At 38.7% G+C, this 24,628-nt stretch overlaps 1 protein-coding gene across 2 annotated transcripts in view; it reads right to left on the bottom strand.

Moving 5' to 3' along the window:
• The window catches only part of SPAG16 (sperm associated antigen 16), a 1,027,170-nt gene that overhangs the window by 986,200 nt on the left and 16,342 nt on the right, over positions 1–24,628 (bottom strand). The window contains exons 1-2 of one of the 2 annotated variants that reach the window (XM_070269234.1): positions 19,692–19,919; positions 10,074–10,136 (exon numbers count right to left, since the gene is read on the bottom strand). The gene's annotated coding sequence lies outside the window, so the exon portion shown is untranslated. Of the gene's footprint in view, positions 1–10,073; positions 10,137–19,691; positions 19,920–24,628 lie in introns of those variants that run through there. The other variant, XM_070269235.1, reaches the window with a different exon arrangement.

The following is a 24,628-nucleotide window of genomic DNA, read 5'->3' as shown; positions in this document are numbered from 1 at the left end:
ATCTGATAAAGGACTCACCCACAAAGCTTTGTTTCAGGGTCAGCTTTTGGAGGACACAGGCAAAAACATGAAATTTCTTCACGTATTTAGATTTCCATGGGATAACTTCCTGTATCTGGAATTGCTGAGTCAAAGCACATTTTTAAGATTTAAACGCATGTTGCCAAAATTGCTCTCCAGAAAGGTGTTGCAGATCACTGTCATGTGTTCACTCTCATGAGGAATATATGAAGGTGGCCATTTCCCCACATACTCATTGACAATTGGGGTTATGTTTTACATTCTGTAATTCAGTATGTAAAAATGGCATGTCCTTGTTTTTTTTTTTTTTTTTTTTTGAGAAAGTTTAGCCCTGAGCTAACTACTGCCAATCCTCCTCTTTTTGCTGAGGAAGACTGGCCCCGAGCTAATATCCATGCCCTTCTTCCTCTACTTTATAGGTGGGACGCCTACCACAGCATGGCGTGCCAAGCGGTGCCATGTCTGCACCCGGGATTCGAACTGGTGGACCCCGGCCACCGAGAAGCGGAACGTGCAAACTTAACCGCTGTGCCATTGGGCTGGCCCCAGCATGTCCTTGTTCTAATTTTTGTTTTTCAATATAAGAATAAATTTGGACTTCATTCAATAAGAACATGCTTATTGCCTACTTGTTTATATTTGGAGAAGTTTATACCTTTTGTCAGTGTTATGTCCATTTTTTATGTAATTTCGAGAGATCTTTTTTCATTAAAGTTATGAATAAATCCATTATCTTCCTTAGATGGCCAAAGTATTTTTCCAGTTTGTTGTTTGCCTTTTAATTTTGCTTATGATCCTTTTGGACCTATAAACATTTATTGATGTTTTGGGGTCTGTTCCATTGATCTAACTCTTTCTGTATCAGAATCACATTGTTTTATTGTGACAGTTTTATAGTGTTTTAATATAGTGCAAGCTTCCTATTTTCTTTATTCATCTTTGAAAACTTTCTTGGCTGTTCTTATACAGTCATTCTTTCTAAAATCACCTTGGTATGTTGAATTAACAAATGACTCTGGACACCTGACCTAGGTGTTCAATGTCTTTTTCATTCTGACTTATTTATGTTGCGAATTATAGCAATACATTCCCAAATTAAACAACTATTTAATGTCTTGAATAACCTTAACATGGTCTCTTTCCTTCTATTCCTGCTACTGCTACCTTAGTTTGGACCTTTATCATTTTTGTATCTGGGTTATTACAAGAGCCTCCCCAGAGACTCACTATCCTGCCATCTTGCCCCTTCTCCAAAGCAGAAGGTTCTCTTTAGAGAATCAAACCTGATGAATTTTCCTGGTTCTCCACGAAGTCCATTTAACACAGTGTACAGAGCCCTTCATAATCTAGCCTTTGGCGATGTCTCCTATCCCATCCCTAACCACTTTCTCTCCCCTCTCCTATCCCAACCCAAAGTGAGCCTCTGAGTTTCTTCAGTTATTCCCAGAATGGTCAATATACCCTACGTGTGCCTCTGCCCAGGCTGTTGCTTTTGCAAAAAATGTCTCATCCTTTCAGCGCTCATCTTTGCCTGTCTAATGTCTATTTATGATACTTGACTCAGCCCTCATCTTCTCTAAGGTGACTTTCTTGATTCAGATGGAATTTGTTTTCTCTCCTATGTATTCCCAGCCATTCTCATAATCTTTACAATACTCACACTCCATGGTCACTGTTGCTAAATCTTGTAGTCAAGAATGAGGCCCATTTTCTTTTTTTTTCTTTTTCCTTCTTTTTGTTGAGAAAGATTGGCCCTGAGCTAACATCCATTGCCAATCTTCCTCTCCTTTTTGCTTGAGAAAGATTGTCCCTGAGCTAACATCTATGCCAGTCTTTCCCTATTTTGTATGTGGGTTGTTGCCACAGCATGGCTTGATGAGCAGCATATAGGATCACACCTGGGATCTGAACCTGCCCACCGTGGCTGGCCAAACAGGAGCACACAAACTTAACCACTACACTGCTGGACTGACCCCAATGCCCATTTTCTTTTGTATGCCCAGAGTCTAGCAGAGTGCCTGGCATATAAAAGTCAGTTGATATATGATGGTTGATATAATGCATAACATCAGTTTCCACAACTGCATGATGAGGATGACATTTCAGCTGAGCAACATCAGATAACAGCAAAGGCAGATAGCTGTGTGAGTCGGATCTGAGCACTGTTAATTGGTTACAAGGACAAGGTGAGAATCAAAACTACAAAGTAATACTCCCAATATATTCCCAATACATCCTTCCAGAGCGAGAGGGTTATTACTTCCTAGATTAAAGAAGAAAATTTAACCATTTACATATTAAATTTTATTTAAAACATTAATTCTCAGGAATAATTTTGAATTTGTAAACATTTCATTTGGGATTTTTTCATTGGTACTTAAAAATGTGCTTATGATACATAATCAGTTATTTCCACCTAACCTTTATATTTTGTAACATTCTCAAGTCTAGAAACGCTCCTTTGTTAAAAGGTTATATTTTACCATTTTTTTTTAACAAAGCAGTTTTATCAGTTACCTCAATCGAAGAAATCATTTTTTTCTTTACAATCTGAAAACTGTGGATATCTATATTCATTTGGAAATGCTTTTAAAAGGCAAGTATACATTTTAAATAACAACTTGTATATATTAAATGGGTATTGTAAAAGTCGGAAAGACTGATCTTAAATGTCTAAAGTTACTGACATTCTTACCACATTAAAAAAAAAGAGTATGCAGTGGAAAAGTTTTTAAGCTACCTGTTAAAAAGCAGTCTGTGAATGGATTGAGAAACTGTGATCTCCTAAAGCTTAAAAGAATAAAGACAAGTTTTTATGTTAACAAATGTGCCAAACTGACTTATAGAGGCTATCCAATTTTGCTCAAAGCTTTTAAATATTTTTCTTTAGCAATATATGTACATATGTTTGTTTTAATGTAAATTTTATTTTGTAATTCTTTAACAGTTATTTTAATGTAACTTGGTAGTGATAACTTTATTGGGGCCAAGACTTGTATAAACACTAACATATAACTTAAGGAACAGGAGGGATGATCTCAATCCTCTGCCCATTTACTGTGAAATGACTAAACATCGATCTAAAACATTCAGAAAATTTCATAAGAGCTCACTTCCAATTCTCTTTGATTACTATCTGCTAAAAATACACACTTCTCATGTGAAATTTTACTTTGGGATTGCTTAAATTACTCTTATATTTTTGATTTTTGAAAAATGTCTAAATATCTTAAGCCATCGGCATTGCTTTGATTTCTTTCAAACCTCTGTGCTAATGTTAGATGTATATAGAATGTATTTGAAGGAACTGTTTTTCTTTTTCTAAAAAGTAATACATATATAATGGAACCTTCAGTACAATGCCTGACTCAAAATGTCATGAATTAAAATAATTCACTCCTCAGGAAAAAGGGAAGCCCTTCTGTTGGGTCTGTGTTGGGAGAAAAGACGGGCAGTAGTTGTAGTCCAGAAGCTTCTGAATACCAAATTTCCCTTGTGCTTGCCGATTCTCATCCTTCTTTTCCTGGTTATTCGTTCTCATTTCTGGGTCCCAGGGGGTGCATTTCACCTTCCAAGTGTCTATAACCCTTTATATACTTTATTCCTCTGACTCTGGCCCTCTCTTTCCCAGCCCTTTCTTGCTGCCTCCTCACAGGCAAAACACTGCATCCAACACCAACGACATGAAAGTAAACCTGAAGATGTGGCTTCACATCTGCACCTACCTTTTTTTACAGGAAAACAAAAATGGTGGAGTAGTGGAGAGTAGGGTGGGTAATCAAAACCTAAAAATCATTCCTTTCCTGTTATTTCCTCTTCAATACTAAATGCAAGCATCGTACATGTTGGTCCTTACATGGACTTGTGATAAATAAAATATATTTTTTCCTCATTTGGCACTGAGCTTGCTGAAAGGAGTTCAGTATGCTTTTTCACTCCCATTTGAAATGCCAGTGTGGAATTTTTAGCATCATGGGCATGTCGAGGGGTCAACAAAACAGACTGAGTGTGGAGTCTGTAAAAAGTGAACTTTGCATACTTTTAAATATACTTTTAACTTGTTAGGAAACAAAAAAAGATAAAAAAATAAAATTGACAAAAGTCACATTATATAAGGTGTAATACAGATTGGCAACAAAGAAGTTCCTATGCCATTTATAATAAGGATACATTTGTTCCTTTAAAATCCAATATGCCCTTTAAAAGAAAACTGAGCAACTTGAAAGCTTGCTTAGTGAACAGTACTTCATAGCAAGTAAACAATAATTCGTGTAGTAAGAAAGAGAGAAATTACTTAAACTTTCCTTTTTTTTTTTTAAAAGATTGGCACCTGAGCTAACAACTATTACCAACCTTATTTTTTTTTTTTTCTGCTTTTTCTCCCCAAATCCCCCCAGTACATAGTTGTATATTTTAGCTGTTGGTCCTTCCAGCTGTGGGATGTGGGACACCACTCCAGCGTGGCCCAAGGAGCGGTGCCATGTCCGCACCCAGGATCCTAACCAGCGAAACCCTGGGCTGCCAAAGCAGAGCGCGCTAACTTAACCATTCGGCCATGGGGCTGGCCCCATTAAACTTTCTTTAATCTTAATAGTTAGTGTCATAGTTTTGAAAATCTGATGCATACTTTTCCGCATTAGAGACAGACATCCACTTTAAGAGATGCCCTTTGGGGACAAACTCTTGCTTGTGGCAGAGCGCCTCTCCTCCACCATCCGATTGCGTTTCTCAAACTCTTTCTCATCAGTGTCAAGGGGCCCTTGTCAGTTACCACATTCCATCTAGAGACAGCATAAAGCTTTCACAGGAAAGCTCTAAGTCCATGTTCTCCAAATATTTAAACCCATAGACCTTATAAGGCCTTTTCCCTCTATTTTCTGAGCTTCCTCAAGCAAGAGTCTATCTACTTTCATTTTCTGTCGTTTCAAAAATATGCTTTCTGTATATTTTAAAATGTTCTTTCTGTATATAGAATATGTTTTTTATTTCTACAAATGGTTGATTTTTTTAAAAAGTGAAAATAACTTTCTTTTCTGATTAGCAAAATATTGTATGCTCAATGTAAACAACTCAGACTATATATAACCACTTTTCAGCATATGCACTTCTATTTATATTTTTTACAAAAATGGGAACCTACTATAAACTGCTTTTTTTCACTTGACATTACATCTTAGACATTCTATGTCCATATCCAGAGAACTGGTCTACTATATATTTCTTAATGACTGAAGAGTATTCTATTGTATAACTTGTATCTTAATTGGTTCATCCAATACTCTAATTACTGACATCAAATTCGTTTTCTATTTTTATTACCTGAAACAATCTTACATTCTTGTACATCCATTTTAGCTCACCCATTGGATTATTTCTTTAGGATAAAGTCTAAGAAATGGAGAGGCATACAGAGTTTTTTAATATGTTACAAATCACCAAATTGCCCTGCACAGTATTTCTATCAGGTTACTCTCCCACCAACACTGCGGGAGAGTATTTGTACAGTACCTGTGTCCCAATATTCTTATCAATGCTGAGATTTACCAATTTTTTAAAAAATCAAGTCAACAAAAAATGAGATTTTTATTATTTTATTTGAATTCCTTTTATTTCTAGTGAAATTAGTGACTATGTTCTGCCTTTGAGGTTATCCTTCGAAACTATTGCCTTACATGGCCTTTCTCTGTGCACACACACCCAGGTGGCTCTTCCTCCTCCTATAAGGACACCAGATGCACTGGATTAGAGCCTCACCCTTATGACCTCATTTAACCTTAAATACCTCTTTAAAGATCCTATCTCCAACTATAGTCACACTAGGAATTAGAACTTCAACATATGAATTTTGAGGACACAGTGAAAAGGGGGCCATCTGCAAGCCAAGGAGAGAACCTCCAAAGAAACCAACCTTGCCAGCACTTTGATATTGGACTTCCAGCCTCCGGAACTGGGAGAAAGGAATTTCTGGAGTTTAAGCCACACAGTCTGTGGTATTTTGCTATGGCAGCCTGAGCTGACCAATACACTTACCCAACTCAGGATTATAACATTATTAATCTAAACTTTCTTCTTATACGTTATGATTTTATTTTTTCAATTTAAATCTCTAATTTTAAATCTCAAAATAAAGGTAGGGTTTATTTTGCTGTAAATGGGAGGTAGGGTTCCAACTTAATGTTTTCACAAATTCTAAGCCATTTGTTCCAAAATGCTTTTTGGAAAATTCATTCAGTACACTGATTTGAAATGTCGCCTATAGCGCTTGCTGAATTCCCACGTGCGTCTGCTTCTGGACTCGTTCATCTCGTCTGCTGAGCTGTCTGTTTATCCCTGTGCTGTATCACACAGCATCGCACTGTGTCAATTGTCTCGCCTTGACAATATGGCGTAATATGTCTTTGGTAAATTCCTACTCATTACTCTTCCTTTTCAGAATATTTCTAAATATCCCTACACATTTAGTCTTCCAAATAAATAAGGATTATGTTGTCATGCCAAAAAAAGACAAAAAAGAGCTGATGTCTGTGTTATATTTACGTATAAATTTGTAGAAAATTCATACCTTTACAATACCTGCCCTCCTGACAAGGACATGTAATGTCTCTCCATTCATTCCAATACCCTTTCAGGCCCTGTATTTGGTTGGTTGGTTGGTTGGTTGGTGTTTTCTCTTCAAACAGATTATATATATTTCTTGTTAAGTTTATTCTTGCCTTCCTTTGTACTGGGCCAGGCTGGACTTTGCATGGGAAGATAAGATGCCCTGCTGTGTTGGTTTGAGTCTGAAACTTACCCCTCTGTCTCAGGCCTGGCTTATTTCTAAAACCACCACTCTGGAAGAACTTGGATAGGCTTGCAATCAGTTTTGTTTTTGAGAATTCTGTTGTTTAAAATACAGAAACAGAAATTTTGAATCAAGAGGCTCCTCGCCCTGCCTCGCTGCATCCACCTTGTCACTAGTCTCAATAGCAGCAAACGTGACCTGCGAACGCTGCCTGCAAAGCTTCGGTTGCTTAGCAACAAATGGGACAAGCTCCTCCTCTCCCCATTCTTCCAGAAATAAAGGCTTAAGCCTCAGGGCCCTGAAGGGAAACATCAGTTAGAACTCGCAGTAAAGGGCCTTTCTTCCTTAATCTGCCTTCGCTTACTTCCAGAAGCCCATGCTGCATTCCAAACTTTGGTCACAGGATGGATTTGTAAAGAGAAGTCTCATCACACGTGGGAGGGAGCTGCCCTGCAAAGTCCCTGAGAGAGGCCGGGGTGCCAGGAAGTCCAAGCTCACCCCATTCTCCAGGCTAACAACGTTCCCTGTCAGGATGCCAGTCCTAACCAAAGAAGCACAGCTGAATGGAGGACTCTGCTGCTGTCACCTGGTGCTCTCAGAGCAGGAAGCAGGGGCAGAAACTACTTCCTGCAACGGGGATTTACTATAACACTGGTCTGTTCCCCACCGGGTAGCCCAGGGCAAGCTTCCTTCCACACATCCCTTTTCCTTCTGAGAACTTCATTTAAGGCTACAAGGAGTTACCAGTTCACTCCACAACACTCTTCCACTCAGCTCATTTAATTCCCCAAATTTAAGAAACGAATCCGATCCTCTCTAAGGCCTTTTTCAGCCAGGACACAAAGCACAGGCCACTAGCCAGACCCTGGCTTGGTTGTCCTTGGTTAGATGTCCCTCCCTGATTCAATCAGCTGTAACCAGGGAAGGCCGGAGTCAGGGGTGAAGAGGATGGCCTTACCCGGGATTGGGATAGTATTACAAGAGTGAATGTGATGGGGTAACGGCAATTAGCTTTTCTGCCATTCTGTCCCTTTTCTTTTAATTTTTGAGTCACTTTGTTTCTGTTGTCTGTCTTTGATATACCAGAGAGATGGTTTTTGACCTAATTTTAGTGTTCCTCTTTTAAATAAATGAGTAGTTTAAGCCTGTTTTCATATGGATTTAATAATAGCAGTATTTAATTTAATGATTTAAACTAAACATATTAGATTATTTAATTTAATAAAAGCAATCAGCATTTCTAGAACACTTAGTATGAGCTTGGTGCTGTCATAATCCCTTTTATTAAATGATACTTTATTACTTACTCCTCATATATAGGGTGTTTATTATCCTCATGTGATAGATGAGGAAACTGAGGCACAAACAGGCTAAGAAACTCACTCAACAGAACACACCTAGTAATCAGTGAGCCAGGATTGGGACCCAGGGTAACTGATGCAGAGCAAGATTTTTCCTGTCATCTTAGTTTCAGTTTTTCATGCTTTATGCTGTTTCCTCTGTTTTTAAGTTTTTGTCTTGCAGTCAATATTTTCTTCTCCACCTCCTCTGATGCCCTTATGCTTGTCCATCTCCATTTCAGACCTACGCCTTCATAGGGAGGGAGATCCCCTCCTTCCTCTGAAGGAGCTCAGGCAACCATCAAAAAGCCAGAGCAGAGAAGCAAAGTAAGGAGGGGCTGGGTGCTCACTTTACATTCCAGGGATGCCAGCAGGGCCTCGGAATGTTGTTGGACTGTGGTGGGAAAGAGGCTCCAAGGCCCCATCCTTTCTCAGAGTCGGCCTGCAGCCTGGAGCTCTGTCCCTCTGATATTACCAGGGCCTGCCAGAATTTCCTCTACCTCCCATAGGCTGTTATACTCTCTAAAGAGATGGCGTCTTCCCTTAATTTGCTTCTACACTCTACTCTATTGGGAAGAAAATCTTTGACATTTGTGGTCTGTGTTTGTAAACACAGTAATTTCCAAAGTAAGCATCCTCCCCCCACCCCATGCCACCTTACCCATGTGTTTCATTTACTTTGATCAAAGAGGTACTTTTTTGGTTGGGAGGTAGAACACATGCCCTTATGTCATTATCATTCTGGAATTGTTAGCTTCCTTTGATTCATTCTATTTTAGGTAACCTTTAATTCACTTCCATCCACACGAGGAATATTTCCAGCTACCCAATATCACTGTTAAAACTATGCCTCAATATTTTAGGAATGAACAATAAGCAAGAATTTATTGTTTCTGTACACAGATGCCATTTAACTGGGGTGCCTAGAATTGAACATTTAAGAAAAATAACAATAATGATGATAATAAATGGTAATGTTAATATTTTATATAATAAAATCATTAAGTGTATGTATATATTATAAATTAATACTTACCTACCAGGAATCTGAATGTCATTATAAATGCTACATATTTATCAAAAAGTCCCATTGAGACCAGGAAAAACATTAAAAGAACATTAACTTGCTATACGGCACAAAGTTCACCAGCTTCTCGCTTGTAGTTTGTTTTTTTGGGATGTAGCAAAGAATTAGATTCTGGATGTCTGACAAAATTTCACCGACTCCAATAAAAGTCAATGGAGCTTTTGTATGAGTCAGATCATGTTCCTTAAGTTATTTAAACACCAAGTATGAATTTGGACTAACAGAAAGAAGAGAAATTGATTAAGGTCAAGCAGTTTATAATTAATGTGTAGGCCAATAAGCATTGCAGAAATTTTAATTCCAAAAGTTATTCTAAAGTAGGACACAAGAACTTAAATATTAACTGGGAGAGCCCTCACTGAATCTTACATTTTATTGAAAAAGGTCAACAGGATGGTGTAATGATGTCTTCTTTTAAAGATCTTACAAAGTACTAGCCAAAATGCTCATACTCCATGTGGAATTATTGGCCACAAAAATACATTCCTGGAGTTCTACGAAAAAAAGTAGAAATATATATGTTCCATTAGTGCTTCACAAACTAGAGTGAGAGAAAACTTCTTAAGTCTTTCTGCTACAGAAATGCAGCAGTAGAAAGTCTAAATATAGTATTAGTAAACCTTGCAAAACACAGAATCCTTTCTCGCCACTGAAGTCCTTAAAAGAGGATGCAACATGCTCAGAATTATTTCTGGTTTTGAAAACATCAATTATGAAAACCATTAGGATTATGTTTTTACCAGCAACGGCTTGCCACAGATCTGGGAATTTGGTATAATTTTCAAAAATGAGGTAACTAATGCAGTTTTATGCTATAACTTACCTCAAAATAGTATCATACCTCTCAAGGAGCATCCTAGGTCTTGGAGATACTGAGAGCCGCACAGGAAATTATATGTATGATCTGCAAGAAAAAGAAAAATATCACAAGACATGTAAACCATGAAGGGAAAGTTGGGTGGAGCAGAAAGGGAACAGAGAGAACAGAAAGAGGGATAAAAATTTTAAAAGAGAGAAAAGTTTGACTCTAGTTGGCTATAAAATAATGATCTTGGTTTTAATGTGAAATATTTTCCATTGTCTTTTAGTTATACTGCATACATCTTCCAGACAAGAAAAAAATCACTTCAAAAATTATAGCATCTGGCTGAAAGCCCATCTCCTGCCCTGGGCGAGGAGCCATTGATTCAGACCATGTTTAGCATCCCGTGGTAACGCTGTGATCCTTACATTCACCTACTGACAAATCTGTGTATTCAGAATATAAGTTTTCTACGCTGAATCATTTCCATGATAAATTACTGTTGTGGCTCTTTTTATTACATCTGAAATTATTGCTTTACTTAAAAAAATTAAGGTAAAATAAGTCTTCTTTACCGTATTTTGAAAAAGATTTTTAAAAATCTCTTCCAATCTGTTGATCTCAACTTTGAGGACTGATCAAAGCTAAGGTATTGATATTTCTTATGTGCCAATATTGCCCTCCCCAAGATGATACCCAAAACATTTATATTATTATTCAAGGCAACCGGGTAATTTCGCTTGAAAACACTGCTCCTGAGCTACCCACAGCCCAGCAGCTACATACAGTATGCCAACTTCTCAGTTCAATAAGAGGAAATGAAAGAATTTCCAGGTAAGGAGAAATAATCTTTACATGCATTGAAAAACATATTTAGAAAGTAGAGTATTTTTAGCTTGTTCTTTCACTGCCATAACTGACATTGATCTGAATCTAAGGAAGCTGGGACTAATGACACACAATTTCACCAGCGATGTGGCATTTGAGACAAATAGCATGTAATACAGCATGCAGTAACTAAACAAAATAAAAATGACCCAGAAAGAAGGACTACTCCTGTTTAACAAACTCCAATGTCAAAACTGTTGGACAGCTAATATAGACAAGTGAATAGGGCCTCTGTAAGTACATATGCATAGCAAAGTGGGTAATGGGGACTGAGGCAAACTAGAAACAGCAAGTCCTGTCTAAAGGTTAGACTAATCCGCTGATATATACATATACATACATACATTTCTTTTCATGCAGAGCCATTTATTCACACACTCCTGATCAATACTCATTCCCCAGTATCCTCATTCAATCCTATAGCTTAAAACCATTGTATGCAAATGCCAGCCAATGTTATCTCTCAATGTAAACTACTCACCTGAACTCCGTAGTGTCATATCCTGCTGCCTAGTTAACATCTCCACTTGGACATGTACCAGGCATCTCAAACAAAACAAATCCTTGATCCTTGATTCTCCTCTCTGAAATCTAAATAGAATCTTCCCTCATTCCTTCCCATCTCAGCGAATGGCTCTACCACTTGTAGTTGCTCAAGTCAAAACCTTCAAGTGGTCCTTGACACATCTCTTTTTTCCAGTCCTTCAATCCAATCCATCAGCAAGTCCTGTGGGCTTTGTTTTCGAAATATGCTCAGAGTCATTCCACTCCTCACCACATCCACCATTACTAGTCTAATTTCATCTGTGTCCTGGACAACTGCAGATAGCCTCTTAAATGTCTCCCTGCTTCCACTCTTGTTTCCTCACAGGCTCTTCTCCATGCAGCAGCTGGAGATTCTTTTAGATACTAAGATAAATAAAATTTAATGCGCTCCAGAGACATTTAGCCCCAAGATGATCTGAGTTAGGAAGAGAGGCTATTCAATACTCCTCTACCTTGGAGATTTGCCTTCTTTTTGCCATCTCTCTGAAAGCCACTAAATATGCACATTCACCTAATCACAGCCGCTGCTCTGGAACTCTCTATCACTATCTGACATGCTATACTTGTTCTCTTGTTAATCGTTTGACTTGTGCCTCTAGAATGAAAGCTCCAGGAGGGCAGGCTTTGCGTTCATCACTGTGGTATCCACACAGGCAAAAACTGTGCCAGGCACACAGTGGTTGATCAATAATGGATGGATGGATGGAGGAAGGATGAACGAAGAGTTAAGATCTAAATCTGGGCATGTAATCAAGAAATTTATTCTTTCACCACTAAACAGCTTGACTCCTGGATGGTACCAGATCTTGAAGGGCCTTAGGAGTCAAAACAAAGAGTTTCAGTTTTATTCTGACAACAAGAAGTTATTGAAGGGTTTTAAATGGAAGAGTGACACAATTAGATTCACACTTAAGAAACATTACTTTGACAGCATCCCTGGAGAATATTTTGGATGGAGGGAAACCACTTAGAAGATTTGCAATAATCCACGCAAGGGATGCTGGTAGCCTGGAATAGGGTTGTGGCCGTAGAGATGGAGAGAAAAGGACCAAATAGAAAGGGTTTTTTGAGGTGGATTTATCAGGAACTGGTGACTGATTGGCTGTGGGAGGTAAGCAGAGTGAGGAGTTAAGGAAAATTTACACATTTATGGGTGTCATTCTCTGCCGTAGATTGGTGGGGAATAATCAGTTCAGGGTGGTCATGCTGAGTTTAGACATCTGTAGGAGATCCACATGGAGTTATCAAAAAGAAATAGAGAAGTTTAGCCTAGATTTTGGGGCCATTTACCATATAGATTATAATTGAACTATTGAAGAAGAGCTCATCCAAGCAGACCATGAAGGTTAGCAATTGAAGAGAATCTAGGAAAAAAACATGAAGAAAACCATGTAAAAGACAGGCAGAGGAAGAAAAGCTTGCAAAGGAGACTAATAACGAGTGGTCAGCAGGTAAAAGCATAACCTAGTGTTGTTTGCCAGAAAGAACTAAAGCCGCTTACTGAAGTGCCTGATATATTCTCGAGGAGTAGTATGTACCAGGAGACTCTGAATCAAATTACACCATCATTCAAAAGAGCTAATGTGTAAAACCATCAGAACAGAGTAGACGGACAAGCTGGAAAGACATAATGGGTTGATCAATACGATGTCATGCTTGGTATTAAATATGGTATATGATAAATAAGCAATAACGGATAGCAAGGTGCTGGGAAATGTCAAGCAGAGAAATGATGACAGAGGAAATAAAAGAAAGGGAAATGAACTATCAGACAAAGGCTAACAGCCTATATACCTATTCTACCTCGATCTTCCCACTACACCCTCCATTTACTTGTAAAATTCTGCAATACTTTGAAATCCCTGGAGATTGCTCCTTATCAACACATGTAGAGGGAAGAAGTTAGCTGGCAAACTTTTACATGGGTTTCTCTATAAATCTATTGTGTACAGAATTGTGTTGTTAATTCTTATGATAAAGAAGTAGTAATTTTAATAGCAAGATCAGCTAATTTTCAACGATTGTTTCAAGTGTTATTGCATGATCTCTGAGATCGCTCTTTTAACAATTATAAATGTCTTTTTTTCAGTATAATCTTACATAAGACACTCAGGATAAAAGTTAAGATTACTTTAAAAAATATGTCTTATTCAGAGAAAGACGAACTCTGTATGACTCCACTCATAGGTGGAAGTTAACATATAGACAAGGAGAACTGATCGGTGGTTACCAGGGGAAGGGGGGCGGGTGGGGGGAGGGCACAAAGGGTGAAGTGGTGTTCCCACAACATGACTAACAATAACGTACAACTGAAATTTCACAAAGTTGTAAACTATCATAATCTTAATAAAATAAAAAAAAAGTATGTCTCATTTAGTAGCAGCTCACATTTATTGAGCAATTAATATGTACTTGGGAATCTTTTAAGTGATATACATGTCTCAACTAACTTAACCTTCCCAACAACTCTATTGAATAGATTTTATTATTGTTATTATGGCCATTTTACAAATGAAGAAGCCGAGGCACAGAGAGTTTGTTTGCTTATTCAGTGGCAGAGCCAGGAACTCTTGCCATGTGAGTCCAGCGCCCACGCTCATTTTCCTTTCAGTTGTTTGCCTCCAATACTTCATGTTGACCATTCACTTTTCAACACTTGGTTATTGGTTGAGAGCTAAAATCCTATACAACACCTCACAAAACGACACAGAATGTTATCTCCGTTATTTTATATCGACATTTTTATGTTGACAGCAGAAGCGAATTCTACTGTGTTGCTTTTTGAACTGAACAATCATACAGAAACTGAATGCAATAATGAAGCACTTACATAGAGATTTTAACATGAAACAAATATAAAATTGTGATCAATATTTAATCTCTTACAAATAATGGACTTATTTCTATTTCCTGGTGAGAAAACCTCGAGAGATCTCCTCAACTGACAGAACCGATGACTTGGAAGGGAACACAGCTAGGCAAGTATTCTTCAGAGTAGTTCCTGAATGCCTAGTGTCTGCGCCGAAATCATTTAAAGGATTCGCAGCACACCTTCTGAGTTCATTTTCCTATATTTCCCTTTTGCTGCCATAAATTTCAAATTTCCTTTAATTTCTCACCCCTTGAACAATGTATTCATTGGCTTTATGTATTTATTCTGACTATAATTTTACTCTTAGAGGATGTTGATAATCCAGGTAATTTTTTATTTTTAATATCTTATATTAAAAAGACATTTAAATATATTTTCCTACTTAAAATACAAATAAAATACAATGTGTATTCATGTTTTAATATTTTTCCTAAATGGACTTTAACATCATGTACATCTGATAAACATGGGTAAAATGTTGTGTATAAAAGGAGCAATAAGAGTTTGGGGTGATTAAGCCAGATAACAAAGTCACTAGTTTGATGTTAATATTACTTAATAGATCTCTGTAATTAAAATAAATGATATTTAGTGTGGACTAAATAAATAATGAGTGATTGTATTCTCAATTCTATTCTGGACAGAGAAATAAATACGTGTAGAGATGCTAAAGAAATGTCTATACCTTCACAAAAATACATAGTCAGATGTGCCTGTTAAGGAGTGTTGCTCAGGGAAATTTACATCAGAAGCACCCGACCATTTGCAAATGAACCTTGCCCTGCCTAAGCTAGTAGTAAAACTAGCATGTGTTGGAGTGCTTGATTCATAAGGCTGGTTGATTTACTCATTTTTTAACATTATTATTATTAACTTATTTTTAGTTCAAAAAGCGAGTACAGGAAGGATAGGAGGGATGTGTGGTGTCGGAACTGTTCAGTATCTTGACTGTGGTGGTGAATACAGGAATAACACAGGTGAGAAAATTGTAAAGAACTCCACAGATGTGTGCACAAGTACACACACCCACAAATGAGGACAAGTAACACTTGACAATGAGGGTAATGCAGAAATAATGCTAGGGAACAACTCCATGCATCCATACACACCCTCCTTTCCATAGAAAAGCTTTCTTGGAAGAGGTGGCGTTTGAAACGATGATTGAAGAACAAGAAATAAATATACAACAATTCATTCTTTTCTTGATGATTTCAGGGGGCACTTCAAAATCTTTTAGTAAGTTAAGGTCATCATTATATTCAATTTACTGGAGTAAAGAAACAATAAAATGTCAATTATTCATGTTCCCCAGATAGTCCTTCAGTTTCCAACAGAGAAAGCTGTTATTAGAGGTAGAGTTGTTTTGACTCCTACATCTTACCAAGAACCTCCTCGTCCTCTCCCCACTTCCCCAAGTAAGCTCCCAAAGTCAATGTTTCCAAGACTGAAACCTGATCAGTTCTATGGGTCAGAGTGGGTGCTCAACACACCGTGAGACATCCTGTTCTAGCTACTGAAACTGACCCTGTGTAGCCATGTTCGTGGAGAGGCTCTCCTCTCCTGACGTCCTGTGCCTGGAAATGTCTGATGTTCTTCTCAGGCCTCTCAGCTAACTTCTTCCCCTCATTCGTGTTACTCATACTGGCTGTCTGAGGTCCAAAACTGTCCCCTGCCACCACCACTTCCCAACTCTCAGGTTTGATTCTATCCTTATAAGTTTCCATTTCCCACAGTGAGTCTACATCTGATAAGATTTCTGCTTCACTTATTTAAACTCTTCTTGCATGATTCCATACTTATAATTGTCACTGAAAAGTGTTAAATAAAGTGGAGTCATCATTTTCTTTTTTTTTTTTCTTTTTTTGAGGAAGATTAGCCCTGAGCTAACTACTGCCAATCCTCCTCTTTTTGCTGAGGAAGACTGGCCCTGAGCTAACATCCATTCCCATGCTCCTCTACTTTGTATGTGGGATGCCTACCACAGCATAGCATGCCAAGAGGTGCCATGTCCACACCCAGGATCCGAACTGGTGAACCCTGGGCTGCCAAGAAGCAGAAAGTGCGAACTTAACGACTGCGTAACCGGGCCAGCCCTGGAGTCATCATTTTCTGACCTCATTTCATTATCCACTCCCCTTAAGCTAAACTGGATTTTTCCAGAAGATACCACAGCATGTGTTTAGTCTCTAGTGAAGATTACACCTTTGCCTGCCCTTCTCATAACCACTCAATGGGAAAAAGAAATCGGCTGATACATGGGTTTCCAGATCCCTAACTTGCCATTATTATTCCATTTTTCTTGCTTTGATGTTGAAAACATCCAGATATGCCACTGTTTAATGTTTTTGCATTCTTTCTTTCTTTCTGCCTCCACCTCCCAAAAAACACTGACTCTTCCTTGTTATTTTCAGAATTTCCGAATCTGGTTCATATTTTTATTTTGGTATTTAAAACTGGGTGCCATCCTCAATAATTTCAAACTCTTTGTTGAATGCTCACATTATATAAAGAATTTTAAATTCTTTGATTTCTTCAGATCCACTAAGCTATATGTCTTCTCTATAATTGCTCTCTACCCACATGACCAACTCTTTGCAGATGACGTTATCACAGGGTTCAAACTCATCAAGATTTCAGTCTTCATCCTCTTCCTCTTTGACCATAAATTTACCTACCACATGTCCCTCTCTCACTGTACCTACTCTTCCCTTCCATCCAGAGCTTAATCATCTGATGTCTTCCACTTCACCCGGTCCAGCTGACCCTTCTTGCTACGACCTTCTAAGTCCCAGGTCCCTTCCCCTGCCCCACAAGAGTAAAGCTTTGACTGACCCTTCAAGGTTTTCCTCGTATATTTTTTAATTTTCATTTTCTCTCTCACTGTTCCCCAATACAAATTACACATTCTAGTTAAACTGGTTTAGTTACTACCCCATGGACACATTAGTGATTGTTTTTACCTTTCTTTGTTCGCCTTCTTTCTAGTAGGAAGAAATAGGTGTAGAAGCAGATTATTCCTACCTCTGTATTTACCCAAATCCTTTTCACTCTCTAAGGAATCGCTCAACTTCTATCTCCATAAGACTTTCCCTGCCTACTCAAGCACCCATCTCTCCCTCTCTCTTCTCAACTTCCATGGCACATGTCTGTCTGTACAACTCACTCAGAACTTAGCATACAAATTTTATAATTATTTAATTTGTTATGTTGTATGTATGGTCTCTTATTCTCAAGAATATAAGATCCCTGAGGGCAGGGTCTGTGTCTTATGCTTCTTTGTATTCTCTGCAAAGGGCCAATTACATAAGAAGGGTGAGTACAGAACTGTTGATGAAGTAAATGAAACAAAACTTAGTTTTAAGGCAGCAAACCCCAATTCAGGTCTCTTATCGTGTGGCTATATTACATTTTGTTTAAACTACATTGTTTAGTGACAGAACAATGGAACAATGTAAAGAGAAAGCCCCCAAGTTAATTTTATTAAGCTCTCTGTGAATGTAACAAAGTGATCAAGCTTGCAGGCTCTCAAATTAACAAAATCAGGGTTTGAATCCAAATTTATTAGATGTTTGAGGATCTGAAGTTTCTTAATTTTTCTCTAAGAGTCAGTTCCTCATCTTTAAAATGGAGATTGCAATACTACCAACCATATAGTGTTGTTGTAAAGATTAAAGTATTTAGCAATCTGAAGTGCTTAGTCAGTGCTCAAGAAATACTAAGTTTTATAATTATCAGATGTCCATAACATAAAGAAGATCTATTGCTCTAAGTGTTTTCTATGTGGCTAGGTGGCTACCTAGAAACTGAAAAATGCTCTCCACTTGTGCACACTGATCCCAAAGCATGCCAATTATTATTACATGAAATATCAACATACATGTTTTGCAACATGTAGCTTGCAAAGACCTAAAGTCTCATGATGTAAAGCAATGAGAATTGTCCAAAGAAGCATCTTGTTTACACCAAGTTCCATCCCCCACTCCAAGTAGCTGCCAAAGCCATGCTAGGTACTGAGAACCCTCTGTGGAGGTGATGGCTCACTGTTATCCTCACATGTGATCAGCACCATTGGCCTCTACTGATAAGCCTTTCTATGTCAAATCTTCCCTCAGGCAGTGGTCATTCTCAACCCCACGGTACACCCCATCATTCAGAGGCTCCAGATTTCAGTAAGAAATGGTTTTGCACGTTCTATGCAAGGGCTATGGATTTTTGTTTGCTTCTTGGACCACGTCTGTACTTTCTCTTCAGAATCCACAGGTTTAAAAATAGGATGTAAAACTATGAATTTCCTCCTCCTAGGGCTTCTCTCTTATGCCGACAATTCAGTGGCTTCTTCTTAATCTTTATACAGAGTAGAAATCACCAAGTTTCTTCAGTCAGTCAATCTACAAATATCTTTTGAGTGCCAACTATGTGTCAGGCACAGTTTCTACACAAAGAATTAGGCCCTCTGCCCCTAAGGAGTTTATATTCTAAAGGTTTGAGGTTCTAGTGGCAAAGGGTGGTCACTGCCCTCGTTTTGAGTTCAGTCATTCTCCTCTTTGGGCTATTATAGGGCAGCAAGCGTCTAAACTTACCCAGACTAGTGACCTTCCTAGCCTTTCTAAGATTGGTCTGCTCCTCAAGATGTGTCTCCTTTTTGTCCTGGGGCTGACAAGCAACCCCAGTAGACTCCAGGTTCATTCTCATTAAGCAATAAATAGAAATTGTCAGTCTCTTGGGCATATTGATGACAAGCTGTTTCTTAAATGAAGCTGAATGCTCTTCAGCTCCTAAAATATTTGCCCAGGGGGCAGTTTTCAACTCTCCTGAATCTACTTACAGAGGCCAGAGGTCATAGTTCTGAATTCTTATTCTAATGAAGCAGGGTGTTTTTATTACCTGAAATCCCTGGAATATGGCAGTGGTGTCTCCTTACGCAAATCTTAGAATTATTGTTCAGATCGTTTGAAGTGACATTAAATTCTCATGATTTCAAAAAATAAAAACCAAACCAATCCGACCAAATAAAAAAAAAAATTTAATGGGTTTGGGACTGAGTGTTAATCATACAGTCCACTATATACTATCTTTGCAATTATTTTTCCATAAATCTAAAACTATTCTAAAATTAAAAGTTTATTTAAAAAACAATTTCTGTCAAAAAAAAAAGAGAAGAAAGTGTAGATGTTTTCTCCCATTTTAGTCTTTCTGATACTTCAGATCCTCTTCTTACTCTGAAGCCATTGGGTAGGAACCTAAAATGCTATTTTTCGTACAAACTGTATTACAAGACGTTTCATCTTTTTAAAACTTCTTGCTTGATTTACTGAGAGTTAAGCAGATAAAAAAATAAAAGTCGTTCTAACCTTCACATCAGATAAAGAAAAGACTTAAGTGCATTGAGGTGACGTGTTGTCCTTCATATATAATCATAAGGCTGACATACTGTCAACGGCACTCAGCTTAGCAGTGATGAGCAGCTGTGACAGGTTGATGCTGAGCCATCCACAAGGAACCAGAGAACATGCTCAGCAGAAGATGGGCCTGGAGCTTGGCGGGTAGTCGGACTGGGGCTAACCCTGATTCTGGCACATCTGCATGAGAGTGAAAACAGTGTTAGAGGCAAACTAAGCACAAGGTACGAAATTCCTCCTACTTTTGGCCAGGAAGTTTACCAGGAGCTGGGCTAGGACTAAACGTGCCAAGAGCGGTCCAACAGTGTACTCTTCAGCCCAGTAGTTTCAAAAGAGGTGTATGTGTATTCAAGGGGTCTGCAGAAAAATCTCTTGGGGTGAGAGGAAGAAAACATTAAAATGTATACTTATATGTATTTTTATCTAAAAAGAATACATTAAAAGTTCCTGGTATTTAATGTATGGGTTGGCCCTGGGTCCCTCACTGGATCTGTGTAAGTCATCTTCGGTAGAGGGGAATGTTGTTTTCACACACCTTGCTTCCATCAGAAGGAACCTTCCTAGGCAAACTTAATCGATCCACCCCTCTGACTCAATGCTGTCAATCTTAACTGAGCAGTCTTCTCTCTTGGGGATGTCTGCCCCAGTCCTAATGTCTGGAGCTAATGGGGTCGTGTTAGCAGGCCTGTTTGACTCTCACATTAAGCTACATTCTCCAACCTAGAATTTTTGTAATAAAAATAATTTGTCTTCATATGCCACATGTCATATTTCTCAATTTGTTGAGAGAAGAATCCCCCTTAGAGACTCCAACGGACTAATCACAAATGATAACAGGAGGGGTTCTGAGGGAAGTGATGGAGTTCCACATCTAGAGGTCTTGACTCTCACCCGTCAGTTCACTTTCAGTCTCTTACAGTTCACAGGTGTATGAGTAAGTGATTTCACGGATGTGCCAGATATCCTTCATTGGCTCCTCCAGATCTGTTCTTCACCCCTTCTCACTCTCTTCTGTGCCTGGAAGACCGACCTCAATGAGCTACACCCAAGGGCTCCTTGACTGTCAGCTTCTGGTTGATGACATTTTCCATGATAATTAGTGTCTATACTACCTAATAAACACTTGCAAAAATATAAATAATCAATCCCTTCACGGGAGAGGTAATGTTTTAACAAGGAGTGAAATAGTAATTACTTTTTTAAAAAATCTCATGCCATGGAAGGCACATTTTGAAAAGGCATTTTTGGAATGATTACTATAATTTTTTTTTGTAGCTGAAACAGTGTAAGTAAATCTGCCATCTTTAAAAATACCTCTCATATCCTGATACCTCAAAAATGTAAAACCAGAATTTTCTAATTTGCTTAAAAATATTTCGGTGGGTTTGAAGTGTGTTTGTCAAAATCAAAATAGTCAATCTTCTGATTGCTTTGGTTGCTTTGTAAGAGCTACTAACTGACATCAGAGGAGATGGAAATTAAAATTCACAAGTAAAATTTTAAGAAAATCTCTGTAAATTTTTGAATAGGATTGAAAACTGAGTATCATGATTTTTTTTAGTGCAGGCAAATATACATTTCTTCCATTTAGTTCTACCTCTGATTATGAGGGCTCCTTTTCAGATGTGACAGCCATAAACTGAACTTCTAAAATGACCGTTTAATTGCTTCAGCAAAATTTTTAAACCAAGATTTCCAAAAATACGTTTTGGTGCTACAAAATAAAATAATTTAAGATGGAAGGAGCCTAATTCTCTTAATCACTGAATGGTATGTCACTCATCATAAACTCACAGTAATGAGTTATGTGAACAAAAATAAGGTCTAGTACACTAGAGCACTGAGATTTAGTGTTTAGTTATAGCAGCTATCCTACCTTGTTAAGTACAAAAACTGGTACTTTGACATGTGCTGCCATTATAACAAAACCCAAAAATAAGTGGCATTGGTTTAGTGACTGGCCAGCAGAAGGTAGGAATATAATACAGCAGGCTGGAGGTCTGGAGAGTTCTGCTATGCCTCAGCAGGTTTTCAGTAACGCTGGCATGGGAGAACTCGGAAGGCAGAGCACAAATCAACTGAGCCTGTAGCTCCAGGGCAGGCAGTTGAAGCTGCCAGTGCGACAGTGAGTTGGCCACTGCTTAAGCAAGAAAGATATGCACTGGGGCGAGTTTGGGTTGACTTTCAAGCAGAGAATGGCAAGAGCAGAAAGTTCAGCGATAAGGGCTTTCCATGGTTGAAAAGTTGAGAGCTTTGGGACCTGAAATAAAAAATGGTCCCGAACGACAAAGTGACATTGATATTTCTCAAACAACCCTGCCCTTCAGTAGACATCAGATTCAGAGAGGTGCTTTCCCACCATGGCATATTGTTTTGGATTGCCTCAAGGTACCTGCATTAAGGTGAAGGAAAAACCTGAGGACCAGGAAACACAGAATAAGGTAAGTTTCATAACTACGTCTCGTAAAAAACCCTGACACACGGAACTAACTGGAAGCAGATAGATCAGAAACTTACTAAATTTTTTTTTGAAGAAATTGTAGTGCCGAAGAAGCCACGAGCCAGGGTTAAAAAAGGCCTTAAAACCACCCTTGGGGAGGAAGAGAGGTTTGAAAGCTGCACGGTTCACAAGGAGAGGATATTGCTGTGGAGGACGATGGTTAAGGAAGAAACTCTCAGAGAGAGCAGCCAAGGCCACAGAAAGAAGAATCAGAAACAGAACAAGAAACTACCCCCCATCTTGAGTGGTCACCCTTCACAGTGCCTACCCAGAAGGAGTTAACAATTACTATGGGTCATTGACTGCTATGCATATCCTATTCTTCCCTTTTCTGACTAGAAGCTTTTATTGCAGTCATACTGCAGAGAGAACCTAGATCACTGGACCCAGGGAAGATGACATAATTTGAGGACCCAGGGAAGGTGACATAATTTGAGGGGCCCAGTGCAAAATGAGAATTTGGAGGCACTGGTTCAATAAGCGGAAAAAGGTGCCCATAAAGCTACTAGAATATAAAGCCTTATGCTTTCTTCTACGGTATGTTTTGACTTATCACGGTATTTTATATTGCTACTTAATGTCATTCCCAATAAAGAAATATTTAATTTTATGATTCATCTTTATATCGTGCAACTCAAATGAGGAATTTCTCTTAATTTAACTCAAATGTGGAATTACTGAAATTACACGATTTTTATTTTGTGGTTCAAACACGCATATGCATTTTGTTCTTACCAGGACAGTGGAAATGCTGCCCACAACTAATTCAACTGGTTTTATTCTACATTTGGATGTGTGCATATTCTTTCAACGCCCTTTACCTTTGGCTTATGCTGACGAAAGAAGAAAGGAAAGAAGGAACTATGGTTGCTCGATTTTTCCCTTTCCCTCTATGATATCATTTTAGTGTAAGTGATTGGCTAATACAGGGAAAGATAGTACAAGAAAAAAGGATATAATACAGTTCCTTGGACTTTATGTTTCTCAGAACATCATTGCTTTCCTTCTGTTTCTGAAGCAAGTTTTTGGTTCAAATGGAAAGCGGTCTCTCAGGCTGTCTGAGCTGGGCTGGCTCAGTCGTGGATATAATATGCTTACTGTGTACTCACACAGTCTTGCATCATAGGTCCCCAGCATCAGCTCCCCAGCATCATAGGTCCACCGGAATTTTGTGCTCATAGGACAACACAAACACTGTGAATGAGGGAGCAAGTAACGGAGGACACTCATATTGCACATATCTGCTTGGTCATGCACATGCTCACTTATTTCATCAGACGTCCTTACAAAACACAAGTTCAAAGATAAAACTATTAGTAATTTCATGGCAGTGATAACAGAGCACTAAACTAATTGCAGGGGCCCATCTGGTTGTGGGAACCTGTGCAACTGCCCAGGTCACATGCCTATGAGGCCAGACGCCTATGAGGCCAGACCTGACTGGACCTGAGAGCTACAACAGACATGAGCCAGAGATCCTGGATTTTAAGTTGGATTTAGTGGCTGGATGGGGCCTAGATAGGATAATCTCACTTGGGGAGAGGATGAGTAAATCCTTTGTGTGGGAAAAAGAGTGAAATGCACTTTTTTGTGAATAAAAAGAGAGACTATTGTACTCACCAAAACCTATTTCTTTTTTCCTTCTGGGCCCACAGTTAAGACTATGCTCCCAGCCTCCCTTGTAGCTGGGTGTGCCACGTGACTGAGTTCTGCCCAGTGGAATGTGGGCAGAAGGGAAGCACAACAGGTCCGTGCCTGGACCACAGAAATATTCCCCAGGATCCTCTGCTCTCTTCCTTCCCTTGTCTGTCAGGGAGAGGTCAAAGATTAGGCCCAATCCCCCAAAGGGACGACTGAGCAAGTTTGGAAAGGTCCTGAATCTCACCAAATGCTTTGAACAACAGACAAATTTCTAATGTGCTAAGCCACTGAGATATCTGGGGTTGTGTATTACAAACGTGGAAGAAACTTCCACCTTCACAATAAGCTATTTTTAACTCAGGGACTTATCATCATGGGGGCTTAAGTGGCAACAAGACAAATCAGGTTAAGGATGTCAGCTGACCTGGGAGACTGGACAGATACATGGGATAATTCAGGGATTCGAAGGAGATTCCGGTAGTGGGAATTACTGGGTGCAGGGAGGCCACTGGTTGATTACAAAGCCAGGAAATACAGCAAACCATGGATGTGCGTGTTAAATAGCTATAATTTTAAAGTTGGTGGGCCACAGATGGGTGGGGTCAAGAAGAGTTTTAAAAAATCAATGTTATATCTCTCTGAGCCTTCTGTGGTACCTAAGTAGCACCCCTCCACCCCAGTACTTTATTCCTTATCATGATGTTATGTTTATTTCCTTCATGATACATAACACACATTTTAATTGTAC

This window comes from Equus caballus, chromosome 6 (assembly GCF_041296265.1).
Source record: "Equus caballus isolate H_3958 breed thoroughbred chromosome 6, TB-T2T, whole genome shotgun sequence".
In the NCBI taxonomy this organism is placed as follows: Eukaryota; Metazoa; Chordata; class Mammalia; order Perissodactyla; family Equidae; genus Equus; species Equus caballus.
The sequence above is the reverse complement of the archived record's forward strand: the minus strand, read 5'-3'. Positions and strand labels throughout refer to the sequence as shown.